We start from the raw sequence: 11,588 nt of genomic DNA on the forward strand, positions 1-11,588 counted from the left end.
GTGTTTAAGTGGATAAAATAATTGACGTCTGTGGTTCGAATATCAACTGTCAATAATGGCTTGCAGCATTATTGGGGAGAAGAAATACAAAAGTCAAAAATAATAGAACTACAAAAGTTCATGGTTAAAAAAAGTAACCATGAACTTTAGTTCTAATTTTTTAAATTATGAACCGTGAACTGTTAATTTAAACATTTTTGGAATGCAATTTTAACTAGTTTTTGTTTTAAAATATTTGACGCATTTAGCGCATGCACGGAATCACCCGCTCATGCATTGCCTCAAACAGTTTACAACGACGCCATTTTTGCACATGAGAACAAAAAGGCAGAGAAATGTGAGTGGACACAGGCATTCATTGGACCGCGCCTTTTATTGGCATAAGCTTTGGCAGATCTTTCACAACAAACATAACTATTGTGGCGAACGACGTAGGAAACATTAGCCACGTTTACATGCTGACTTTTATTCATACCGATTCAAATTATTCCGAATGGAAATTTCACATCAGCTGTTTACATGTCACTTCATCTATTCCGATCCAGCGTTTACATGTGACTGCCTTTATTCCGAAAGGACGTTTGACAACTGCCGTCTGACATGCGCAGATTAATCAAAACAAAGCGTCACGTTGCAAAACATGGAGATCGATCGTCAGATCAGCTGCTGTTTTAACTTTTCGAGTGGAAACAAAACTTCAGAATGATACGCCGTTCATTTAAGAAGTTGCGTGGGTGCGCTGTGCGTGTACTTGGAAGCCATGTTGCAAGTGACGTTACTTACGTCACCAAGTGACGTCACCACGTCAGTACGGAGCATGCGCAGAAAGAACGCAACCAGACACCATTCCGCTTCCCTGTTTACAGGATATAATTTTACTTCTAATCTGTTTGGGAAAAGGAATATTCCACCCCTGTGAATCGGAATGAAATTCCATTCGGTTTGGGCCTGTTCATTCCGAATGAGGTGTTTATATGGAATACATTTATTCGGTTTGAACAAATATTCCGATTGTAATTGGAATATTTGGCTCCATGTAAACGTGGCAAATGACGAGACATTTTTCTTAACACGCTTTATTGAACACAACGCAGAACATATTCCGTTTGCAGCCACCACTGACAGTCATGGTTGCCCAACTTCCCATCATGCATTTGGACGGAACAGTTAAGTCGCTACAGTATTATTTAGTGAAAGCACAACAAAAATAATTTCCTATCTCTCAAAAAAATAATGTTCACAAAAAGAAAAGCGCCTAATGCAAAGAGAACTGGCATTTCCAATCAAAATAGCTGTGCAAAATACACATAAAACTTACTCAGACTTTGCCTTGGCTAGATCTCTAATTTAAAACTTGCCATTGACACCTTGTGGGGTATTTCACTTACTACCTTATGTAGTTAAAGACACTGTGGAAGAACGGCAGGGAGCCCATGTGACTTCCCGCTCGGCGACGTCAACAATGGCGAGCTATTAGTGTATTTTTTGATTTAAAATTTTACAATTTTTATTAAAAGGAAAACATTAAGAGGGGTTTTAATATTAAATTAATATAACTTGTACTCAAATTTATATTTTAAGAACTACAAGTATTTCTATCCGTAAATCCCTTTAACAGAAATAATAATGTTAATGCCTTCTTGTGGATTTATTGTTATAATAAACAAATACAGTACTTATGTACAGAATGTTGAATGTTTATGTCAGTCTTGTGTCTTATCTTTCCATTTCAACAATAATTTAAAGAAAAAGATGGCATATTTTAGAGATGGTTTGAATTGTGATTAATTACGATTAATTTTCAAGCTGTGATTAATTCATTAAAAAATTTTAATCGTTTGACAGCCCTAGTAGAAAATGAACTTTGACGCTTTGAATGACGCTATCAAAACACTGATATGCAACACTACTGACCCACCGTCGACATGTGCATTTGCTGTGGTTCAGTACAATACTACAACACTTTTTGTCTTTTTTTTCCCGCGATTTCCACACCCCCTCTGCCAGTCGGCATTTAATTCGGCAGGGAGCGACTTCGCTCAGCTTGGTCGCTGCTAGGATGAAACAACGAATCTTATTTTAAGGAGTACAAGAGATCGTAATGGCTTTGCAAAGAGCTTTACTAGTTTCGGCGAGAACAATAGTTTTTTTGTTGTTATTCTTAACTACTGTTCCACACAAACGTGCACGCACTGGAGGCGTGAGACCCATTTTTCGAGTGTTCCCTAACTTCCAAGAAAGCGCGTGACGTCCACTGAACAATGTGCTACGACGACACCAACAGCTCTGCTATAGGATGCATTCAGAGTTTGTCACAAAAATGCCAAGGCAAAGGGCAATAATGGGAAAATAATGAAATCAAATATTTTAAATAAATACAATAGAAAATGAATGTTATACATGTGTATTATTCGGCCTTTTGGCCAAGAATTTTGCTTTCGGTACACACCTAGTAATAATGTATTTCTTGTTGTTTGTTCTCGTCTTCTGTTTGCTTTCTTTCTTTCTCTCCCCCATAACCTCTTCCTGTTTGCTGATTTCTCCTAATAAAACAATGAACAACCAGAAAGGATGTATATCAAACTCCCATGTAATACATTAAAACTATTCAGACCATAAGGACACTCATATTCCTATTTCCTGTGTCTAAGTAGTTGAACAGCACAGATAGACAAAAAAAACAAACAAACAACAAAGTCCATCTCATACCATGAGCAGCATCATGACACACAATTGCTTGCCATGGCATCAAAATATTGATGTCCACCCACCCCTACATTATTACTTTTATTTAGTCTTTGATGTGCCTTTGTTTGGTTTGCAAGATAAATCGAGTTGAAAATGTCCAGAATGCCATTTTCCAAGTTATTTTAGTTGGTCCTTTTGCCTAAGTGACAAATGCAATTCTGTGACTTGAAGTGTTGCCTACACTTGGATGACTTCTAGCGACTTTTAGGACAGCCAATGGTGATGTTTCTTGCTAAGCAGTTGGGAACACACAGGCCTAATGTCATTAGATTTATACCTCTCCTCCTGCTCGCTACAGAAAAACAGATTGCAACTTGTAAATTCGCCAAATTAAAATGTTTCCTAAGAACAAAGTCACTCTTGTCTGCAAATTACTTTTTGAGACATGTTTGGTCAGGCTGGCAGCCACATCTGAGTGAATCACCTTAACTTTTTTATTTTAGTCATCACTTAATGGCTGAGGCCTTGCGGTCTTTTGATGAAATTAATTTGCATCGCAGTGCATTCTTATGAAAATAAACTTGAAACAAACAGTTTCTTCCTCTGGGATATTGAATGGTGAAACTTCAAAGGAGTGCAATTCACTGAAGGTGAGCTCGCATTCTGCATAAAAAACATCAACATTCCAGGCATCTCTCGCTCATCAAGACCCATTTGTGATTCAATGTGCTTCTTAAAGTGAAAAAATAATTAAAAATTCATGCTCAGATTGTCTAAAATAAAATATTTTTTCCAACTACAAAACAAAAAGGTGACATTCTTCCTTAGCCCACGTTTTTCTTTAAGGCAGATTGACCTCTCTCTGCTCATTTCCCCTTGCTGTCAGTCTAATGTAGGGTGACTAAGAGTGTAACGGTACATGTATTTGTATTGAACCATTTCAGTACGGGGTGCTCGGTTCGGAACAGAGGCGTACCGAACGAGTTTCTGATGTAATGTAACCCTTACTTTGAGGCTGTGAGTCGATCGGGTTAGTTTCTTTGTGCAGATTATATTTACTCCGTCTTCTTACTTAAAATGAGGACCAACACGGTAGGACAGTATACAACCCAGAAACGTCAACGGCGCGACAACGTGGCCTCCGCGAGAACACAGTGAAACGCGGGCGTTTAAGTCAATCAGCCAATGCACACCAGTCGCAGTGCGGCCGCGTGTTAGACGCGTCCCAGAAGCCGCTCAACGTGACACACGCGAAAAGAACGGCAGAGTTTATTATTTGACGCGAGACGCGACCCTCCTGCGTCAGTACTACTAGCTAGGATCGTGCAGACTGGAAGTCACTCGTGTAAAAATACAGTGGATCCGGTCGATTTTCAAACTAATATGCAATCGTAACCCACTTTTTGAGTCCATCAGATCTCTTGAGTGGCAGATCGGGGCACAGTTGACTTGTCCTTGTTGATTTACTTCTGTCTTCTCTGCTTTAATAATAACCAACACGGCCCCGTGTTCAATACAAAACCCTCCTACAACAACAAAACAAGTAGGAACTAATATTCACATAGGAACTAAAGGTATACAACATAAAATATACAATATAAATGAATACTACATCACATTTGTAAAATATAAACAAACAATAAAATAAATAATAGCCCATTTAAATAAAATAAATTGAAATGAGCTAAAACACTAATTAAAAAGAATAATACACAGATCCTGCTTACACAATTAAATTTATTAATTTCTGTCTGGCGCTTTAACTTCAGAAAATCCACCAATAGAGCTTTAGAAAAGTGTTCACATGTAAAAAAAAAATGAATGAGGAATTTAATTTGTAAAATACATGTTAAAATCTTTGTAATTGGGATTGCTTTTCTCTTTAGCACAGGACTTCTTTCAGAAAGAAAGCTGACCAATACACGGGGTCTGAAAGGCAAATTGTTGTTGGATTATTATCTTTAAATACCCGCTACTTTTTGAGCAGAACTCTAGCTTTGTATAGGCTAATGTTCCTATTAGTGAAAGCACAAAAGTGTGTAATAAACAACCGGCACATTTATATTTTGCATTTTGTTTTCTTACTGTACCGAAAATGAACCGAACCATGACCTCAAAACCGAGGTACATACTGAACCGAGATTTTTGTGTACAGTTACATCGCTAAGGGTGACCCCCCCCAAAAAAAAAAAAAAAAAAAAAAAAATGTTGAAGTGCGTGTATTGGCAGATATGAGTAAGTGGCAACTTTGTGAGTTATGCCTGCAGTTTGAACACAGCCTATCTGATTCTAGGTGGACTCCTCACCAAATCTGATTTTTAGAGCCGATTGTTATTAAACACACTATTTTTAGCAAGTGTCCAAATTGGATCTGTTTACACTGGGTATTACTGATACACCTGACAAGTTGCTATGGCAACGAAGGTGTCATGTACTGTATCTTAGAGTGATGTCACGAACAGTCACAACCTGGTAGAGCTGTTCAGACTGAAAATCATCTTGCCCATATCCAATATGAAACCAACTCCCTTATGTGGTTTCAAATCAGATTTCTTTGCTTTGTTGCCTTGTTCAGACTGCAAAAGAGCCTTCCGGTTTCAATCTGATTGGGATAAAAATCTGATTTTGGCCGCAAGTCTGAACAAGGCCTTAGTGACATTGAGCAGGTAAACACTCCAGGATTTTAATAAACTGATTGAATCAGGATGAAATTCACAGTATCCAAGCTATGTTGTAGCAGCCAATGAGGAATCTTGACTGCAGATTTGAAGAACACATTAGTACAGGAGGATGCCATCTAAAGGATGCAGTTTTAACATTGGCACTACCGGGATTTTTTGGGCTATAAAGAAAGACCAGAAAGGTGTCAAATAACTCCGATACTAAACTGACTACTTGGCTTTGTCAAACAATCGACCACTCAAACAAGCAATTAAGCAGGCACATACTCCTGTGGAGTGGCTGCCTGGGTGTGAAAGGGGCGTTTCACTCTGGATAACTGCAATTAGCATCTTAAATATTTGCAAATCCAGGGCTCCCTTGGCTTGGGGAAAAACAGGAACACAGTGATGGCCAGTCGCCGTGTTCTACAATATGATTGACATAGCAGCACTGAATGCATATGTGTTGTATCAGGCATGCACCGGAAGGCAAGAGAGACTGGAGGACTTCTTGGTGGGTCTTGTAAAGGAATTGGCTCACTCTCGTGTGGGCGCAGAAGGAAAAATTGAAATAACACAAAAAATGTTTGGTTTTTTTATTCCACCGTCCCTTGTATAGTTTCTTTTGTTGTCTTTTACGCATACGTTTATTGAATAAAAAGCTTTTTTAAATCAAAAAATGGCTTGTGCACCATCAGCCATCCATCATCAATAATATGAAAATTAGGCCTATAGCTCCATAAATACAAGAAACAGTGCAACTAAATATTCAGAAAGATTGAAATAGCTGTTCTTTCTCAATGCTGTAAAGTCAGACAGTCCTCCGCCACAAATCTCCAGCAAAAAAATGTGCTCTGATATCTTCTCAATTTTGTCAAATCATGCACAGTGCTGATATGCACCAAGATGTAGAAGGGAGCAAAGTCCAATACTTCATTGTATGGTACGATTTGACGAAACGTTACGAAGACATCAAAACACGTTTTTTTTTTTTTTTTGCTGAGGATTCACTGAGAAGTGTCCGACATGAAAACACCACAAAGGAACAACTGTCTCAACCACTCTCCGGCTGAAAAATTAGTTCCACAGTACCATGTATAAAAAGGAGTTGTAGGCAAACAGCAGCTTTTCGAATATGTAAAAAGGTTGTCCGCCCGATTGCCTGCCTGTGCGGTCGACTGTCCAACAAAGACAAGGCAACCCTGCCCTGCAAACACTCAATATGCTAAGTGGAGCAATTCAACCCTGTGGTTTTGCGAGTGTGAATGAGAATGAGTAATGAGGACCACACTGCTCACAAAAGATATGCCGATTAGGGTCAGATGACCCTTCTCTGGTTTCAAAAGTGATTTGTATCAACTGATCCACCCTTGGGTAGTTCTAATGTTAAAGAGGAAAATTCTATCATTGTTTCTAAAAGGTGCACAATTCATGATTTGCACTTCAATTATTCATGAAATGGCCATAATATTTCGACATTTTTTTTTTTTGGAAATACTTCTAAAACGGATGGATCTTAATGGTTAAGCGGAGATTTTCCCATTTTAAAAGATGAGTTACGCGTCGCAAATTTCTTTCTCTTTTGATCCTTGTTCATCATGAGCTAATCATGAGATTGGTTTTCAGTTTTGTCCCGGTTGCCACAACTCTATATGCCCCCTAAACTTTGACAAACAGCCTGAATTATGTCTACCACTCGAGCAAAGAAAAAAAAGTTAATAATCTCAAAGGATTCAAGACAACAAGAGAAACAAAACAAGGAAATGCATTCATTTTGCGTGGTTGTGCTACATTATTTAGTTTGTGGATCCATTGAACCGGGCAAGCATAAGTCTTTGTGTGTATAAATTTAAGATGGTAATTGAAATGAATATGGATTTAGCAATCAAATAGTTTTTGTGGATGCTGTCAATTCATTACCAAATTATATATTTATTTGCCAGTGTGATCATACACTGAGAAAAAGTAGCCCTCCCTCACTTCGGTCATGGTGACATAAATTAACTTGGACCTCGTAGCACGGCTCATTTAATAGTCATTACTGAATGTCGGCATTATTACATTGAAATTGTCTTGCATGAAAATGAAAAATAAACTAACCTTGACTTATCACTTGCCACTTAAAGTTTTTGTCCTGCAGGTTATCCAATGTGAAACAATATTCTGGCAACCCAAAGAGGGAGGGCATTTTGTGCTGGTCAATATTTTGATATCGGTACAGTACCATTTTTGGCCACCAATCCTACATGGTGCACCTTTAAATGGGATGTTTTTTGGTTTCAATTACTATGGATAAAATATTTTTGAGAGACAGCGGGAATGTGCAGTGGTGTGCGTACCGTACCCAGGAATCAGTGATCTAACCTGGAGGTCCCGCCCGCCATTGGGTTTGCTGTTGATATCATGTCACTTCATGTTCATATTTTGACATACATGGCTGTCAATTGCATCGACTGACATATGCGTCAGTGGCAGAGGTGGGTAGAGTAGCCAAAAAATTTACTCAGGTAAGAGTAGTGTTACTTCAAAAAAATATTAAGAGTAAAAGTAGTCATCCAAAAATGTACTCAAGTACAAGTAAAAAAAAAAAAGTATCCAGTGAAAAGAATACTCAAGTAATGGGTAACATTTTGAGTAACGTTTTATATTTGTTTGATTTTTTTTTTTTTTTTAAATGGGTATTTAATTTCGCTAAGCACAAACTTATCTCTTGTTATAATAATACTGTACAACAATCCATTACATAAATACATTAAGCCAAAGATTTTTTTTTTTTTTTTAATCATTTGAGAAAAAAAAATAATAATAATGAAACATTATTTGTCCAAAGATCATGAGTGCCCTCCCCTCTAGTGTAGAAAATAGTTCCTAGTTTGAGTAGTGAATACGGTATGTCCTTCATAGTTCCTATTATGAAATTAAAAGGATCATATCTCCGTGGTTTTCCGTGGTCAATCGGTGACAAATAAAAACTGGGATTTTCAAATCTGCGATTTTGATTCATGTTGAGGACAGCACTCTGTGTCAAATACTTCATTTGTTACAGTGCTTTAAAGATGCGTGATTGAACCGGCTTGCGTGATCGTAGAACGACAAGCTTGCATCTGATTGGTGTTATGGAGTCATGTGATTATTGTTGCAATGTCTCATTGGTGAAATTAGTAGCACCACTCATGGCAATAGCATCGCTAGCAAAAAAAAATAATAATAATAATATGTAGAATTTAGAGGGAAAATGTCACTCTTGTGTAGCCCAAAGTAGCAGAGTAAGAGAAGTGTTTATTTTTCTTAAAAAATCTACTAAAGTAAAAAGTATGGCTTAGTAAAGCTACTCTTGGAAGTACATTTTTCTCAAAAAGTTACTCAAGTAAATGTAACTGAGTACATGTAACGCGCTACCCACCTCTGGTCAGTGGAGTTCAAGTAATTTAGCATTAATAAAATCAACATACATTTGTGTCAATGGCAAGGACGCACATAGCTGTCAATGGTATTGACTTACACGGGCACCAGTAGAATCTCAATGGGCTGCAATGGTAAGTTTCCGGTCAAAATGACAACCAAACAGGTTTTTCTACCATTGAAAATGAATGGGAAATTTGGATGTGCATTGCCTGCAAAAAAATGCCATATGCCCAACGAACAAAACAAAACAAAAAATACAAAAAACTGCCATATGGCAAAAGGCATTTTGTGATATGCAAAAAAACAATTTTGCTAATGCCAAATGCCTTTTTGCCTTATAGCAAAAAAATAAATAAAATGCCATATGCCAACAGACATTTTGCAATATACCAAAAATAACTGCCATATACCAAAATTCATTTTTCTATATGCCCAAAATAAAACTGCCATATGCCAAAAGCCATTATGCCTACGCCAAAAAGAATGCCACATGCCAAAAGCCATTTTACAATATACCAAAAAAACTGCTATACACCAAAATTCATCTTGCCATATGCCCCAAAAAACTGCCATATCCAAAAGCCATTTTGCCATAGGCCTAAAAGAATGGCATATGGCAAGTCATTCTGCCATAGGCCTATACAAAAAAAAAAAAATCTGCCATATACCAAAAGCTCGACGTATGCCAAAAGCCATTATGCCAAATGCAAATACCACCTTTTGTTCTTGGCCCTGCTATTTTTTGTCCCATCACTCTTTGTTTTATTGGATTGTTCAAAAGTTCCTGTTTTTTGGGGTCACCTAGGATAACTATCCCTGTAAACCAAAATAGTAAATTAAAACATTCAGGGAAAACCCTGACCTAAAGTAAGCGTATGATTTTTATTTTTTACATTTTTTGTTAAGACAGTATATCAACACATTCAAAAGTGTCATGATCTCCCGGCAAACCATCATTGCCACAGGACAAAAAAAAAATACCACAATATACAGGCTAAACTGAAAACAAAATTGCCACCAGAAAATATTTGATCAACGTACTACTAGTATATGAATTCTTGACATAGCCTGCGACCACAACATAATCAATTACTTGCTTCAAAAGTTAATTTGTACGCAATTTTCTACTCAGCTTTGAAAGATGCCTCAGCAGCAAAATGAAGCTCTTTTTAACAGCGGATAACACATGTTATAAAGTCTTCTGCAGGAGGTCATGATTGCTGCAGCTCCATGATGGTTTCCTGGGCTGCAGGGCAGCAATCAATCCTCCCTCTCCACATCACACTTTCCTTGCAGAGTATTTATGTGGCACTCTACTCCCCGCCTCTAACTGCGGCATCCGTCTCTCATGTAAGTTATGTCTCTTTCAGTTGTTGTTTTGTTTATGACAATCTACAGAAAAGATGGCGACTGTAGATTGGGTGAAGAGGTGAATTGTAGTAATTACTCCAGCAATGTCCACTGTTAAATGTGCTATAGGAGTACTGTAATCTTGACAGTTACCGGCGGCTTCTTTTGGAGGAAATTCCGTGGGTGGTCATAATTCTTGCAGTTCAATTTGAGGCCACTTTTTCTTTTTAATCGCACTTTCTCTGTTTACCTCTTCCCTCAGTTCATTTTCTTTTGTCTACCTAGCTCTTCAGTAAACAGTACTCCTCCTCTTGCAATTGATATTTATAGATTCTAACATTGAACCCATGTCATTTGTGGATCACAACATTTTTTCATGTTTTTCAAAACAATGACTCCCTGTTCACAATTATATGCAACAAAAACATCTTGAAATTCAATACTAGCTTTGTAAGTGACATTTTCCAATTTTCAAGCATTTAAATTAAACTCAGCACAGCTTCAACTTAAATTAACTCACCATTGATGTCTTCTGTGATGTTTTCTGGAACTTGGTTTGATGGTGGATGGGTTGAGGCAACAAAACTCTGCACTGCTGTCGGTGCCAAACTTACAGCAAACTCAAAATGTTTTCAAATAAACAAAGGGTGTGTCAGAAAATAAGCCTTTGTATGGTGACAAGAAGGTAAGGGGGTGTTGAAAGTGATTGTGATAATGTTGAAAAACCGTGTCAAACCAAAAGCCTGCTGCCATGCTTTCAACAAACAAAACTACTGTGGACTGCTGGCAGCCATCTTGTTTTTAACCCTTGACCTTTACCAGCACCTAAATGTGCACACCTGGCCAGCAGATGGAATACTAAAAAAAAAATAATAAAAAAGCTCCCTTTTTAGAGATGATGGCTCCAACAAACTTATTTCCTTATTGTTGAAGCTGAGTTAACATTTGGGAACTCAGGACACTAATTGTTTAACCTTTGTTGGTGGAAAACTTCCCAGTTAATGATTGTTAACTAAAAAAAAAAAATCAAGTTTATTAGTCTGAATATTTAATATCTCGTTTCTATAGTGTATTCAATTAAATATATGTGTAACCGTTGGTGTTCGTCTGCGTTGTGTTGTGGATTAACAATGATGGGAGCCAGGACTGTTGTGACAATGAGCTTTCAACAGCTCGGACAAGAGTCCACAAAAAGAACACCCTCCTGTCAAATTCGGCTTTACACACGTGTCCCTAATCCAGGGGTGCTCACTGTTTTTTGCTCCAGGTAGTGGACCAAACATACACAAGGACACTGGTGTTTCAACTTCCGCAAAAATTCAGTTTAATAAAGTCACAAAAAGTCAGTTTGACAAAATGTCTTGGGCCCAACATAAAATGAGGCTTCAACCAAAAACTGTCCTCCAGACACATATCTGTGGCCGTTTAAATAAGGATGGATTACTAAACCACCACCTAAAGGAGGTATGATAACAAATTAACCAA

At 37.7% G+C, this 11,588-nt stretch overlaps 1 long non-coding RNA gene across 1 annotated transcript in view; it reads right to left on the bottom strand.

Annotated features, from left to right (window-relative positions):
- The window catches only part of LOC130908508 (uncharacterized), a 252,956-nt gene extending 242,078 nt beyond the window's left edge, over positions 1-10,878 (bottom strand). The window contains exon 1 of the long non-coding RNA XR_009061609.1: positions 10,624-10,878. This is a non-coding gene — a long non-coding RNA (uncharacterized LOC130908508). The remainder of the gene's footprint in view (positions 1-10,623) is intronic.
- Positions 10,879-11,588: the final 710 nt, after the last annotated feature.

This window comes from Corythoichthys intestinalis, chromosome 20, assembly GCF_030265065.1.
Source record: "Corythoichthys intestinalis isolate RoL2023-P3 chromosome 20, ASM3026506v1, whole genome shotgun sequence".
Taxonomy (NCBI): domain Eukaryota; kingdom Metazoa; phylum Chordata; class Actinopteri; order Syngnathiformes; family Syngnathidae; genus Corythoichthys; species Corythoichthys intestinalis.